Consider the following 14,730-nt stretch of genomic DNA (forward strand, 5'->3'; position numbering starts at 1 on the left):
CCTATCTGGAAGGACACTTTTTCCTTCAACAAAGTCCCAACAAGATCCCTACATTAGGACATTCCAAATTGGCAAGTAGAGCAACCACCACAGGGTGAGGGATATCCCACATGGCTTCATCATTTTGTTCAATTCTAAGATAGTTGGATAAAGATATTTTAATTGTGCAAATAGTAGTTATGTTCCTTTAATTTTTAATTGGCATAAATAATCATGTGGGAATATCCTTAAATTGTGTTACTCTAATCCACCTCATGAGAGTTATAATACATTCATTATGCCACATTTGAAATTACTTAACTACATGTATACTTCTACTAGTTGTGTTAAATTTAAGATTCTTGCTGCCATTCTAATGTTAAGTTTGCTACCTAGATTAGAATTTTTATAATTTGATACTAATGAAGTTTTAGAATAACAGCAATAGTAAGTAGCCCTTAGTTTCCCATATGATGAGATAAACATGAGTTAATATATTAAATTCCATTACTCAAGCCCCACAGTTGATAACTATGTAGTTGGAATTTAGCATTACATTCTCTATGGTATTTTAGTAGTGGCTTGATTTTGGACATAGTCCTACTAGTAATGATAAGGGTTATGATATTCCATTTCATCCTATTTTACAAACTAAAGTTATGTATGGAACAATATGTTTCATGAGAAATGTTGAATAGACTTGTCAACAATTTAATATGCTTGAAATGTAATAATTGTGGGTCTTCCTTTAGACCTTGGGGAAGTAAATGAATTTATATTGAGGTCATATTTGAATGCTAGATATCCTATTAAAGGACTACAAGTCTTGATCATGCTTATGAGAGTAATCTTGTTAATCCTATGGAATGTGCATGAGCATCATGGTACATGACATTCACGTATGACATATGAGCTTTTCTGAGTGCTCGATGTAAGTCACACTCTGATTGAATTCCTAAAGGCTCTAGCACTTTAGTTAAACTCATAGAGCATGTGCATTTGTGCCACTTTGGGCACTCTTTCTTTATATGAGGCTTTTCTGGATTAGACCCTCCTCGGGCGTACCCCGCGTATTTTTCCAAGAGATATCCTTGGGCGTACTCACTTACATGACTTTTTCTGGGTAGATAATCTACTACGGGCGGTCTGCATGGTTTTTTTCGGGTGGCTAGTTCTCCTTAGGCGTACCTATGAGTATTTTTTCGGGTGACTAGTTCACCTTGGGCGACCCTTTATTTTGACAGCTGGATGTGAATCCCCAAATTTGTGACTTGTACATACATTCATACCTTATACATTCATTTTTAATTTTATAATTTGTCTCCTTGTAATTTGAATATGTTGATTTAAACTGTTCTGGAATGATATGATATGCATGAATCCTTGCGGGAAGTTCCCACTGATTTTTCGCTCACCCAATTGTGCAGTTGCACGAAATAGACACAGCTATGATGAACAGGTGGAGACCCCTATGAAGGGATTCCAAGGACGGCTGCGGTGGAGTTTGGCGAGGAAGAACTCTATGTGAATGTTGTTGAGCCGTTGGAGCTCAACTGATATTTTGGGATTTACTTGTTTTCAATCTTAGACTTTAAGTTTTGTTGAGTTGTAATAACAATTCCCCTGCTGAGGGATTCTATGTTGCTTTCATTTTACTTTTGTTAAACTGCCTTGTTATTACTCTCAATATTCTTGGTTTATGCAATAGTTATCTTACTTAATGATTTTGAGATTTGCCATTAATTAGATACATGTTAGTCCATTTTATAACATAATACTCGAGTTCTTAATGAGGAGCGACTATCCTCGGGTTTTGAGAACTAGGGTGTTACACCCACAGTCGTCTTCTGGAGTAGTTGAGGGTATTCTTCCTATCTCTACTTGTATTGCCTGTGTGCTATTTGATTCTGGCGCATCTCATTCATTCATGGTCGAGGAGTTCTACCGATTAACCAGTATTCCATTAGAGTGTGCACTGAGGCCTTATCCATTTTGACTCCCTTGGGGAAGTCCACGGTTTTGAGTCGCCTCACTACAAGAAAGAGGGTTTTTAGCGATGAAACTTTTAGCGACGAAATTTAATTTTATTGCTAAAAGTCACTTTTAGCAACGAAAATTTATTTCGTCGCTAAAAGTTTAATTTTAGCGACGAAACTTTTCGTAGCTAAAAATCATGGATGAGACTTTTAGCGACGAAAATTTTCGTCGCTCCGCACATTTTTCCAACATATTCTAATGGATTACTTTTAGTGATGAAAATTTTCGTAGCTAAAAATCGTGTATGAGAGTTTTAGCGACGAAAATTTTCTTCGCTAAAGGCTCCAAACATTTTTTGACGATTACTTTTAGCTACGAAAATTTTCGTTGCTAAAAATCATGTATGAGACTTTTAGCGACGAAAATATTCATCGCTAAAGGTTCCAAACATTTTTTTAAAATTTTCATAGCTAAAAATGTTGTATGAGACTTTTATTGACGAAAATTTTCGTCGCTAAAGGCTCCAAACATTCGAATGGATTACTTTTAGCTACGAACATTTTCGTAGCTAAAAAAACGTGGATTAGACTATTAGCTAAAGGCTCCAAAATATTTTTAGCTACAAAAATTTTCGTCGCTAAGGGCTCCAAACAGTTTTGAATTTTCGTCGCTAAGGGCTCCAAACATTTTATCGAAAAATTCGGATGGATTACTTTTAGCTACTAAAATTTTCGTAGCTAAAAATCGTGTCGCTAAAAAACGTTAATGTGACTTTTACCTATGAAATATTTTGTAGCTAAAAGTCTCTTTAAAAAAAAAAAAAATTCCATCTCAAATTTCCTGATATACACCTGTTAGAATATAATTCATCATATTCTTCCTGATATACACCTGTTATATAATATATTTCATCATATTCACATTCACATTCACATCCATCTAAACCCAAACTACGTAAAATCATCCATACATAAACTACATTCATCCAAACATAAACTGCATCCATCCAAACACAAACAATCTTATGGAAAAAAACAAATGAAAAGAGAGAGAACATATGAGAGGTAATCGAAACAAATGAAAAAAAAACAACCTTAACCTAAACCTAAACCTATAACCTACACTTATAGGTTTAGGTTTTAGATTTAGATTATGGTTAGGTTATAGGTTATAAGTTTAGGTTATAGGTTATGGGTTATGGGTTATAGGTTATAGGTTATAGGTTATAAGTTAAGGTTTAGGTTATAGGTTTTGGTTTAGGTTAAGGTTTAGGTTTAGGTTTAGGTTATAGGTTATAGGTTATAGCTTTAGGGAATTGAGAATGGGTTAAGAAATCAGGTTCTAGTTCGGGTTCAGTATCGGGTTTAGGTTGGTTATAGGTTTAGGTTTAGATTTAGGTTTATGTTTAGGTTATAGGTTATATGTTATAGCTTTAGGAAATTGAGAATAGGTTAAGGTTTAGGTTTAAGAAATCAGGTTCTGGTTTGGGTTCGGTATCGAGTTTAGGTTTCGGTTTTCAAGTTTATATTTAGGTTTAGGTTAGGGAGTTGAGATTATGATTGTAGGTTTAAGTTTAGGGATTTGATATTACATTTAGGTTTTAGGTTTAGGTTATAGGTTTAGGTTTAGGTTATAAGTGTAGGTTATAGGTTTAGGTTTAAGTTGGGTTATAGGTTAAGGTTTAGGGAATTAAGAATAGGTTAAGGTTTAGGTTTAGGAAATCAGGTTCGGGTTCAGGTTTGGGTTTAGGTTTGGGGTTTCAAGTTTAGGTTTAGGTTAAAGAGTTGAGATTAGGATTAGGTGTAGGTGTAGGTTTAGGGATTTGAGAATACATTTAGGTTATAGGTTTAGGTTTAAGTTAGGTTACAGGTTTTAGCTTTAGGGAATTGAGAATAAGTTAAGGTCTAGGTTTAGGAAATCGGGTTCGGGTTCGGGATTGGGTATAGGTTTGGGTTTTCAAGTTTAGGTTTAGGTTTAGGTTAGGGAGTTGAGATTAGGATTAGGTGTAGGTTTAGGTTTGGGGATTTAAGAATACATTTAGGTTTTAGGTTTAGGTTTAGGTTTTAGGTTTAGGTTAAGGTTATAGGTTTAGGTTATAGGTTATAGCTTTAGGGAATTGAGAGTAGGTTAAGGTTTTGGTTTAGGTTTAGAAAATCGGATTCGGGTTCGGGATTGGCTTTAGGTTTGGGTTTTCAAGTTTAGGTTTAGGTTAGGGAGTTGAGATTAGGATTAGGTGTAGGTTTAGGTTTAGGGATTTGATAATACATTTAGGTTTTAGGTTTAGGTTTAGGTTTACGTTTAGGTTTTAGTTTATAGGTTTAGGTTATAGGTTTAGGTTTTGGTTTTAGGTTTAGGTTAAGGTTATAAGTTTAGGTTCTAGGTTATAGGTTATAGGTTAAGGTTTAGGTTAAGGTTATAGGTTTTGGTTTAGGTATAGGTTTAGGTTTTAGGTTTAGATTAAGGTTATAGGTTTAGGTTAGGTTTAGGTTTAGGTTATTGGTTATAGCTTTAGGGAATTGAGAATAAGTTAAGGTTTAGGTTTACGAAATCGGGTTCGGGTTTAGGTTTGGGTTTTCAAGTTTAGGTTTATGTTTAGGTTAGGGAGTTGAGATTAGGATTAGGTGTAGGTTTACATTTAGAGATTTGAGAATACATATAGGCATTAGGTTTTGTTTTAGGTTTTAGTTTATAGGTTTAGGTTTAGGTTTAGGTTTTAGGTTTAGGTTAAGGTTAGGTTATAGGTTATAAGTTTAGGTTACAGGTTATAGGTTATAAGTTAAGGTTTAGGTTATAGGTTTTGGTTTAGGTTAATATTATAGGTTTTGGTTTAGGTTTTAGGTTTAGATTAAGGTTATAGGTTTAGGTTTAGGTTATAGGTTATAGCTTTATTGAATTGAGAATAGGGCAAGGTTTAGGTTTAGGAAATCGGGTTCGGGTTCAGGATAGGGTTTAGGCTTGGGTTTTCAAGTTTAGGTTTAGGTTTAGGTTATGGAGTTGAGATTAGGATTAGGTGTAGGTTTAGGTTTAGGGATTTGAGAATACATTTAGGTTTTAGGTATAGGTTTAGGTTATAGGTTATAGGTTTAGGTTTATGTTTTAGGTTTAGGTTAAGGTTAGGTTATAGGTTATAAGTTTTGGTTATATGTTATAGGTTATAGGTTTTGGTTAAGGTTTAGGTTTAGGTTTAGGTTATAGCTTTAGGGAATTGAGAATAGGCTAAGGTTTAGGTTTAGGAAATCGGGTTCGGGTTCGGGATCGGGTTTAGGTTTGGGTTTTCAAGTTTAGGTTTAGGTTTAGGTTAGGGAGTTGAGATTGGGACTAGGTGTAGGTTTAGGTCTAGGGATTTGAGAATACATTTAGGTTTTAGGTTTAGGTTATGGTTTAGGTTGTAGGTTTAGGTTTTGGTTTTAGCTTTAGGTTAAGGTTATAAGTTTAGGTTATAGGTTAAGGTTTAAGTTATAGGTTTTGTTTAGGTTAAGGTGATAGGTTTTGGTTTAGGTTATAGGTTTAGGTTTAAGTTTTAGTTTATAGGTTTAGGTTATAGGTTTAGGTTTTGGTTTTAGGTTTAGGTTATAGGTTATAGTTTATAGGTTATAGGTTAAGGTTTAGGTTATAGGTTTTGGTTTAGGTTAATGTTATAAGTTTTGATTTAGGTTAAGGTTTGGTTTTGGTTATAGGTTTAGGTTTTGGTTTAGGTTAGGTTAAGGTTATAGGTTTAGGTTATAGGTTTAGGTTATAGGTTAAGGTTATAGGTTTTGGTTAGGTTTATGTTTAGGTTATAGGTTATAGATTTAGGTTTAGGAAATCGGGTTTGGGTTCGGATTCGGGTTCGGGATCGGTATTGGGTTTAGGTTTGGGTTTTCAAGTTTAGGTTTAGGTTTAGGTTAGGGAGTTGAGATTAGGATTTGGTATAGGTTTAGGTTTAGGGATTTGAGAATAGGTGAAGGTTTAAGTTTAGGAAATCGGTTTCGGGTTTGGGATCTGGTTTAGGCTTGGGTTTTCAAGTTTAGGTTTAGGTTTAGGTTAGGGAGTTGAGATTGGGATTAGGTGTAGGTTTAGGTTTAGGGATTTGAGAATACATTTAGGTTTTAGGTTTAGGTTTAGGTTTAGGTTTTAGCTTATAAGTTTAGGTTATAGGTTTAGGTTTTGGTTTTAGGTTTAGGTTAAGGTTATAGGTTATAGGTTAAGGTTTAGGTTATAGGTTTTGGTTTAGGTTAAGGTTATAGGTTTTGGTTTAGGTTATACGTTTAGGTATTGGTTTTAGGTTTAGGTTAAGGTTATAAGTTTAGGTTATAGGTTAAGGTTTAGGTTATATCTTTTGGTTTAGGTTAAGGTTATAGGTTTTGGTTTAGGTTAAGGTTATAGGTTTAGGTTAAGTTTAGGTTTAGGTTATAGGTTATAGGTTATAGCTTTGGGAATTGAGAATAGGTTAAGGTTTAGGTTTAGGAAATCGGGTTCGGGTTCGGGATCGGGTTTAGGTTTGGGTTTTCAAGTTTAGGTTTAGGTTTAATTTAGGGAGTTGAGATTAGGATTAGGTGTAGGTTTAAGTTTAAGGATTTCAGAATACATTTAGGTTTTAGGTTTTCGTTTATAAGCTTAGGTTATAGGTTTTAGGTTTAGGTTAAAGTTTAGGTTTTAGGTTTAGGTTTAGGTTTAGGTTTAGGTTTACGTTTTAGGCTTTAGGTTTAGGTTTAGGTTTAGGTTTTAGGTTATAGGTTTAGGTTATAGGTCATAGGTTAAGGTTTAGGTTATAGGTTAACATTTAGGTTATAGGTTTTGGTTAAGGTTTATGTTTAGGTTATAGGTTATAGGTTATAGCTTTAGGGAATTGAGAATAGGTTAAGGTTTAGGTTTAGGAAATTGGGTTCGGGTTCAGGATCGGGTTTAGGTTTGGGTTTTCAAGTTTAGGTTTAGGTTTAGGTTAAGGAGTTGAGATTAGGATTAGGTGTAGGCTTAGGTTTAGGGATTTGAGAAAACATTTAGGTTTTATGTTTAGGTTAAGGTTTAGGTTTTAATTTATAGGTTTAGGTTATAGGTTTAGGTTTTGGTTTTAGGTTTAGGTTATGGGTTATAGGTTATGCGTTATAAGTTTTGGTTTAGGTTAAGGTTATAGGTTTTGGTTTAGGTTTAGGTTTAGGTTTTAGGTTTAGGTTAAGGTTATAGATTTAAGTTATAGGTTTTCATTAGGTTTAGGTTTAGGTTATAGGTTATGGTTATAGGTTTTATACCTTTAAGGAATTGAGAATAGGTTAAGGTTTAGTTTATAGCTTTAGGTTTAACTTAAGGTTAGGTTAGGTTATAGGTTATAAGTTTAGGTTACAGGTTATAGGTTGTAAGTTAAGGTTTAGGTTATAGGTTTTGGTTTAGGTTAGCGTTATAGGTTTTGCTTTAGGTGTAGGTTTAGGTTTAGGTTTTAGGTTTAAGTTAAGGTTATAGGCTTAGGTTAGGTTTAGGTTTAGGTTTAGGTTATAGGTTATAGCTTTAGGGAATTGAGAATAGGTCAAGGTTTAGGTTTAGAAAATTGGGTTCGGTTTAGGTTTGGATTTTCAAGTTTAGGTTTAGGTTAGGGAGTTGAGATTAAGATTAGGTGTAGGTTTAGGTTTAGGGATTTGAGAATACATTTAGGTTTTAAGTTTATGGTTTAGTTTATAGGTTTAGTTTATAGGTTTAGGTTTAGCTTAAGGTTAGGTTATAAGTTAGGTTATAGGTTATAGGATATAGGTTAAGGTTTAGGTTATAGGTTTAGGTTATAGGTTTAGGTTAGGTTTAGGTTATAGGTTTAGGTTAGGTTTAGGTTATAGGTCATAGCTTTAGGGAATTGAGAATAGGTCAAGGTTTGGGTTTAGGAAATCAGGTTTGGGTTCGGGATCGGGTTTAGGTTTGGGTTTTCAAGTTTAGGTTTAGGTTTAGGTTAGGGAGTTGAGATTAGGATTCTGTGTAGGTTTAAGTTTAGGAATTTTAGAATACATTTAGGTTTTAGGTTTAGGTTTAGGGATTTGAGAATAGGTTTAGGTTATAGGTTTAGGTTTAGGCTTTATGTTTAGGTTAAGGTAAGGTTATAGGTTATAAGTTTCAGTTATAGGTTATAAGTTATAGGTTAAGGTTTAGGTTATAGGTTTTGGTTTAGGTTTAGGTTTAGGTTTAGGTAATAGGTTATATGTTATAGGTTATAGCTTTAGGGAATTGAGAATAGGTTAAGGTTTAGGTTTAGGAAATCGGGTTCGAGTTCGGGATCGGGTTTAGGCTTGGGTTTTCAAGTTTAGGTTTCGGTTTAGGTTAGAGAGTTGAGATTAGGACTAGGTGTAGGTTTAGGTTTAGGGATTTGAGAATAGGTTAAGGTTTAGGTTTAGGTTTTAGCTTATAGGTTTAGGTTTTGGTTTTAGGTTTAGGTTTAGGTTAAGGTTATAAGTTTAGGTTATAGGTTATAGGTTAAGGTTTAGGTTATAGGTTTTGGTTTAGGTTAAGGTTATAGGTTTGGTTTAGGTTAAGGTTTAGGTTTTGGTTTAGGTTAAGGTTTAGGTTTTGGGTTTATGTTAAGGTTATAGGTTTAGGTTTATAGGTTAAGGTTAGGTTTAGGTTTAGGTTATAGGTTATAGGTTATAGCTTTGGGAATTGAGAATAGGTTAAAGTTTATGTTTAGGAAATCGGGTTCAGGTTCGGGATCGGGTTTAGGTCTGGGTTTTTAAGTTTAGGTTTAGGTTTAGGTTAGGGAGATGAGATTAGGATTTGGTGTAGGTTTAGCTTTAGGGAATTGAGAATAGGCTAAGGTTTAGGTTTTGGAAATCGGGTTCAGGTTCGAGATTAGGTTTAGGCTTGGGTTTCATGTTTAGGTTTAGGTTTAGGTTTAGGTTAGGGAGTTGAGATTAGGATTTGTAGGTCTAGATTTAGGGATTTGAGAATAGGTTAAGGTTTAGGTTTAGGAAATCGGGTTCGGGTTTGGGTTTAGGCTTGGGTTTTCAAGTTTAGGTTTAGGTTTAGGTTAGGGAGTTGAGATTGGGATTAGGTGTAGGTTTAGGTTTAGGGATTTGAGAATACATTTAGGTTTTAGGATTATGTTTAGGTTTTAGCTTATAGGTTTAGGTTACAGGTTTAGGTTTTAGTTTTAAGTTTAGGTTAAGGTTATAAGTTTAGGTTATAGGTTATAGGTTATAGGTTATAAGTTAAGGTTTAGGTTATAGGTTTTGGTTTAGGTTAAGGTTATAGGTTTTGGTTTAGGTTATAGGTTTAGGTTTAGATTTAGGTTTAGGTTTAGGTTTTAGTTTATAGGTTTAGGTTATAGGTTTAGGTTTAGGTTATATGTTTAGGTTAAGGTTATAAGTTTAGGTTATAGGTTATAGGTTATAGGTTAAGGTTTAGGTTATAGGTTTTGGTTTAGGTTAAGGTTATAGGTTTTGGTTTAGGTTAATGTTTAGGTTTTGGGTTTAGGTTAAGGTTATAGGTTAAGGTTAAGGTTATAGGTTTAGGTTAGGTTTAGGTTTAGGTTTAGGTTTAGGTTATAGGTTATAGCTTTGGAAATTGAGAATAGGTTAAGGTTTAGGTTTAGGAAATCGGGTTCGGGTTCGGGATCGGGTTTAGGTTTGGGTTTTCAAGTTTAGGTTTTGGTTTAGGTTAGGGAGTTGAGATTAGGATTAGGTATAGGTTTAGGTTTAGGGATTTGAGAATACATTAGGTTTAGGTTTAGGTTATAGGTTATAGGTTTAGGTTTATGTTTTGGTTAAGGTATAGGTTTAGGTTATAAGCTATAGGTTTAGGGAATTGAGAATAGGTTAAGGTTAAGGTTTAAGAAATCGGGTTCGGGTTCGGGATCGGGTTTAGGTTTGGGTTTTCAATTTTAAGTTTAGGTTTAGGTTACGTAGTTAAGATTCGGATTAGGTGTAAGTTTAAGTTTAGGGATTTCAGAATACATTTAGGTTTTAGGTTTAGGTTTAAGGATTTGAGAATAAGTTTAGGTTATACGTTTTGCTTTAGGTTTAGGGATTTGAGAATAGGTTTAGGTTTAGGTCAAGGTTATATATTAAGGTTAATGTTATAGGTTTAGGTTTAGGTTTAGGTTATGTTTACAGGTTTAGGTTTAGGTTAGGTTATAGGTTTTTGGTTATGGTTTAGATTATAGTTATAGGTTTTGGGATTTGAGAGTAGGTTTAGGTTAGGTTATAGGTTAAGGTTTAGGGAATTGAGTTTAGGTTATAGGTTCAAGTTATAGGTTGTAGGTTATAGGTTTATGTTATGGTTTAGGTTATAGGTTCTGGGATTTGAGAATAGGTTTAGGTTATAAGTATAGGTTTAGGTTAGGTTGTAGGTTAAAGTTTAGGGAATTGAGTTTAGGTTATGGGCTTAGGTTATAGTTTATAGGTTTAGGTTATAGGTTTAGGTTGTAGTTATAGGTTTTGGGATTTGAGAATAGGTTTAGGTTATAGGTTAAGGGTGTAGTCCCTGCAAATACGGATATAAACAAGGCTTGCTCTAATTGTCTAGGTCCTTCCAATGCTGTCCATAGGAAATGGACAACTCCATCATAGTCATAACAGCGGTTCCCATCTTCTAGGGACCCCCGCTCAACATCTGGATAGCTCCGACGGACATCTGGGTCTACTCCATTAATTTCAAGCAAATACAGATATAAACACGGCCTGCTCCAATTAGCCAGGCCCCTCCAATGCTGTCCATATGAAACAAACAGCTTCATCATGGTCATAACAGCGGTTCCCACCTTCCAGGGACCCCCGCTCATTCGGATAGCTCCGACGCACATCCGGGTCTTCTCCATTAATTTCAAGCAAATACATAAACACGGCCTTTGCATGAGTGAGATAAGACAACGTTACCTTTGCATAGGTATTCAACTTACACTATGCGGTGGAGAAGGAACAGTTGAACATTTTGAATTACCAAATGCTAACTTAATCTCCACTTCTTCCATATCATAGACACCTCATTCTTTTCATTCATGCAAGCATTGATTGAGCTCTTCTCTGTTGCTAGCACATGTATGGATGCTCCCACAACTTAATAAGATTGCAAGAATGAATTAATTAAACACAGTACTGAAAAGAATAAATTTTCTAAGCCCATACACACTTCAATCCCTTTACCAACCACTTGCAAACACATTTGAGATCTAACGTTAACATAGGATGGGCCACATGCTTTGTATATTCAGGCATGATAAATTACCATACAGACTCAACAATTGAAATGATTGAGTCGCACAAATCATTGCACTCCATCCTAATCAAATTCCTCTTAGGAATTTCATCAAACACACCATGTGCACGCCCAATCTCTTCATCCCTTGTACTGTCCTAGTACATTAGTCTCGTATAAAACAATCATCATGAGAAAATTGAATAATATAAGAATCATCAATGCATCTTTTAAATGAAAAATACTTACAGTTTGTCCACAAATCAAAAGTTCAAAAGTAGAGATTGACTAGTATATCCAAAATGAGTTCATTTAAACCTCTTTTTTTTTTCCAAAGGAAAGGAAAAAATAATAAGAATTTATACATCAAACTGTTTTTCTTTATCAAAATTCACTAGTGGAATCTATACATTCTTCTTCTTGCAACTCATCAATCTCAACATCTTCATTTCAGACACTCAAACTAAATATGGTGGCCATCAGATATAAATGCTAAAGAATCTTTAGATCAAATGCATTACTAATCCAATCCTATGTATTACAAAATGCAGTATTTTGGTGTAATACAAGCTAAGCTTCATCAGTGAAAATAGAAACATGTAAACTAGATATGGATGTCCATCTAGGTGTAAGGCATGGCTACCAGATGTAAAACATGGAGACTCATGCAGGCATCTAGGTTAAGGTTTCGGGATTTGAGAATACATTTAGGTTTAGGTTTGGGTTATAGGTTAAGGTTTAGGTTAAGGTTGTAAGTTTAGGTTAAGGTTGTAAGTATAGGTTATAGGTTAAGGTTAAGGTTTAGGTTTTGGCTATAAGTATAGGTTTTGGGATTTGAGAATAGGTTAAGGTTAAGGTTATAAGTTTAGGTTAAGGTTATAGGTTATAGGTTTAGGTTAAGGTTTAGGTTTAGGTTTAGGTTATAGGTTATACGTATAGGTTTACGTTTAGGTTAAGGTCTAGGTTTAGGTTATAGGTGTAGGTTTTGGGATTTGAGAATAGGTTTAGGTTAAGGTTATAAGTTTAGGTTATAGGTTTAGGTTAAGGTTTAGGTTTAGGTTTAGGTTCAGGTTTAGGTTTAGGTTTAGGTTATAGGTTATAAGTACAGGATTATGTGAACGAGATAGAGAAGGGTATATGATGTTTGGAATGATAACCATACAATTCACAGCCAAACAAAAAAGAAAAATATAACTATTAAAATGCAGTTCTGGCTTTTCTATTTAAGCAGCACAAGGAATAACAATAATACCTCTGCATGGTATATGGACCCTCTGGTAGGCGTTTCCCTTCCTTCATGCAATTCTCAAACCGAAGATGGTTAACTATTTTTGTTCCCAAATCCTTAGCCAGACTATATTTCCTGAGAAAGTAACTCATCAATCTCATCACTCAAACCGGTACTATAATTGATTCCTTCATTTCAATTACCTATAAATGTGTCATCGATTTAGACATTGTCCCGACATAACTAGCACCGGTTTGATTGATGAGCTTGATGAGTTTGAACTTCTCTAATCCATGGTAGCTGCTGCTGTAGCAATAACAAATTCCATGCCTTGAAGAGGTATCTTTTTATCACTAAAATAACAAGAAAATGTACAAGGGATAAGCTTCATCAGAAATAAATTATTGTTGCTTCTGCTTTGTAGAAACCTAAAGTTCAAAATATTAGGAGTCATGCAAATATGGCGGCCATTGTGGAACAGCAAAGTGCAAAAGTTATGATAATGGATGATTCAAAATAGTAATAATAAGTTAAAAACCATGACTATACATGCAAATATCTTGGCTTTGGTTTAGGTTTAGGTTATAGGTTATAGGTTTTGGTTTAGGTTAAGTTTATAGGTTTTGGTTTTGGTTTAGGTCTAGGTTTTAGGTTTAGGTTAAGGTTATAGGTTTAAGTTATAGGTTTTGGTTTAGGGTTAGGTTATAGGTTTTGGTTTAGGTTAAGGTTATAGGTTTTGGTTTTGGTTTAGGCTTAGGTTTTAGGTTAAGGTTATAGGTTTAAGTTATAGGTTTAGGGTAGGTTTAGGTTATAGGTTATAGGTTATAGGTTATAGGTTGTAGCTTTAAGGAATTGAGAATTGGTTAAGGTTTAGGTTTAGGACATCGGGTTGGGGTTCGGGATTAGGTTTAGGTTTAGGTTTAGGTTAGGGAGTTGAGATTGGGATTAGGAGTAGGTTTAGGTTTAGGGATATGAGAATACATTTAGGTTTTAGGTTTAAGTTTAGGTTTTAGCTTATAGGTTTAGGTTATAGGTTTAGGTTTTGGTTTCAAGTTTAGGTTAAGGTTATAAGTTATAGGTTATAGGTTATAAGTTAAGGTTTAGGTTTAGGTTTTGGTTTAGGTTAAGGTTATAGGTTTTGGTTTAGGTTATAGGTTTAGGTTTAGGTTTAGGTTTAGGTTATAGGTTTAGGTTTTGGTTTTAGGTTTAGGTTAAGGTTATAAGTTTAGGTTATAGATCAGAATGAAAATATCGAAAGAATCAAAAGTGAAAACCCAATCAAATCAATAGATCCAGGAAAGTTTATTCAATTAAGAATCCAATGCTAACCATCTCAACAAAATTCAAGTAAAAACAAACTAAAAATGAAAGAAATTCCAACCACTATTCAAATCACATATGTAAATCTGAAGAGAAATATCTTGAAATGGATCTAAGATTGAAGAAATTCCAACCACTATTCAAATCACATATGCTCAAGAAGACTACACCACATAAATAGTGAGGATTGATTGCCTACTGCTTAAAACTGCTTGACATCATCAAGCTAATATTTATATTTTTCCCTTCATTCACTTCTATGTGACCTTATCATATTTCATAATCTATCATCCAAAAAACAAAAAGCATGTCGTTCTAGTTCAAAAATAGAAATTTCATCCTATCTACATGTCATGTTCATTGCCAAGATATATATCTATATATATATATATATCTATATATATATATATATATATATATATATATAGATATATTTCATCCATTTTTCCAGCTCACCCTATAGTTGTAAAAAAAAATCTTCTACCATTTTTCCTGCTTCATAATCTCACAATTCCTACAAACTTTAGGCTTGAAAATGGTTATTTACTACTAGTTTCTGCATTGACTACCACACCCACTTCCTACTATTTTTACCAGCTAAGGTTCAGCTTGAGTGATTAAGACCCCAATTCCATCATGATGTATCTAATTTATATCCACAATGTCCATCCATTTTTCTAGCTCAGTTCATAGCATGAGCCAAAAGATGAGCCAAATCCAAATCTTAACTGACAATTTGAATCCAAGGTCATATTTCAATCATCCAAGCTGCTCATATAACGGACCTGTTTGTAGCTGTGGGATTATTTATTTATTTTTTTAAAATCATTTACAATGGGATTGATAACTTGTTAATCATTTAAATCATTTTGTTTTGGTTATGGACTCCAACAATTTGAATCATATATGATACCACTTTTATAAAAACATAAATGGACAATCCAGCCTACAATCCCACGCCACAAGAATCAGTGAAAATGACAATATTCACTCTTTAGAAACATTTCCAGGACCCACAGTGAAGTTTGCTTATCATCCAAACCATTCATATTATCACAAAGACATGAATAAAAGAAAAACAC

At 34.0% G+C, this 14,730-nt stretch overlaps 2 long non-coding RNA genes across 2 annotated transcripts in view; both read left to right on the top strand.

Moving 5' to 3' along the window:
- LOC131246108 (uncharacterized) overlaps nt 1-6,510 on the top strand; it is a 67,371-nt gene extending 60,861 nt beyond the window's left edge. Inside the window, exon 3 of the long non-coding RNA XR_009171171.1 lies at nt 6,309-6,510. This is a non-coding gene — a long non-coding RNA (uncharacterized LOC131246108). The remainder of the gene's footprint in view (nt 1-6,308) is intronic.
- A 465-nt stretch (nt 6,511-6,975) lies between these two features.
- On the top strand, nt 6,976-9,241 carry LOC131246109 (uncharacterized). The gene is made up of 3 exons (XR_009171172.1): nt 6,976-7,010; nt 8,346-8,390; nt 9,122-9,241. It is a non-coding gene; the product is annotated as an uncharacterized LOC131246109 (long non-coding RNA).
- The last annotated feature ends 5,489 nt before the right edge of the window (nt 9,242-14,730 follow it).

This window comes from Magnolia sinica, chromosome 5 (assembly GCF_029962835.1).
Source record: "Magnolia sinica isolate HGM2019 chromosome 5, MsV1, whole genome shotgun sequence".
NCBI lineage: Eukaryota > Viridiplantae > Streptophyta > Magnoliopsida > Magnoliales > Magnoliaceae > Magnolia > Magnolia sinica.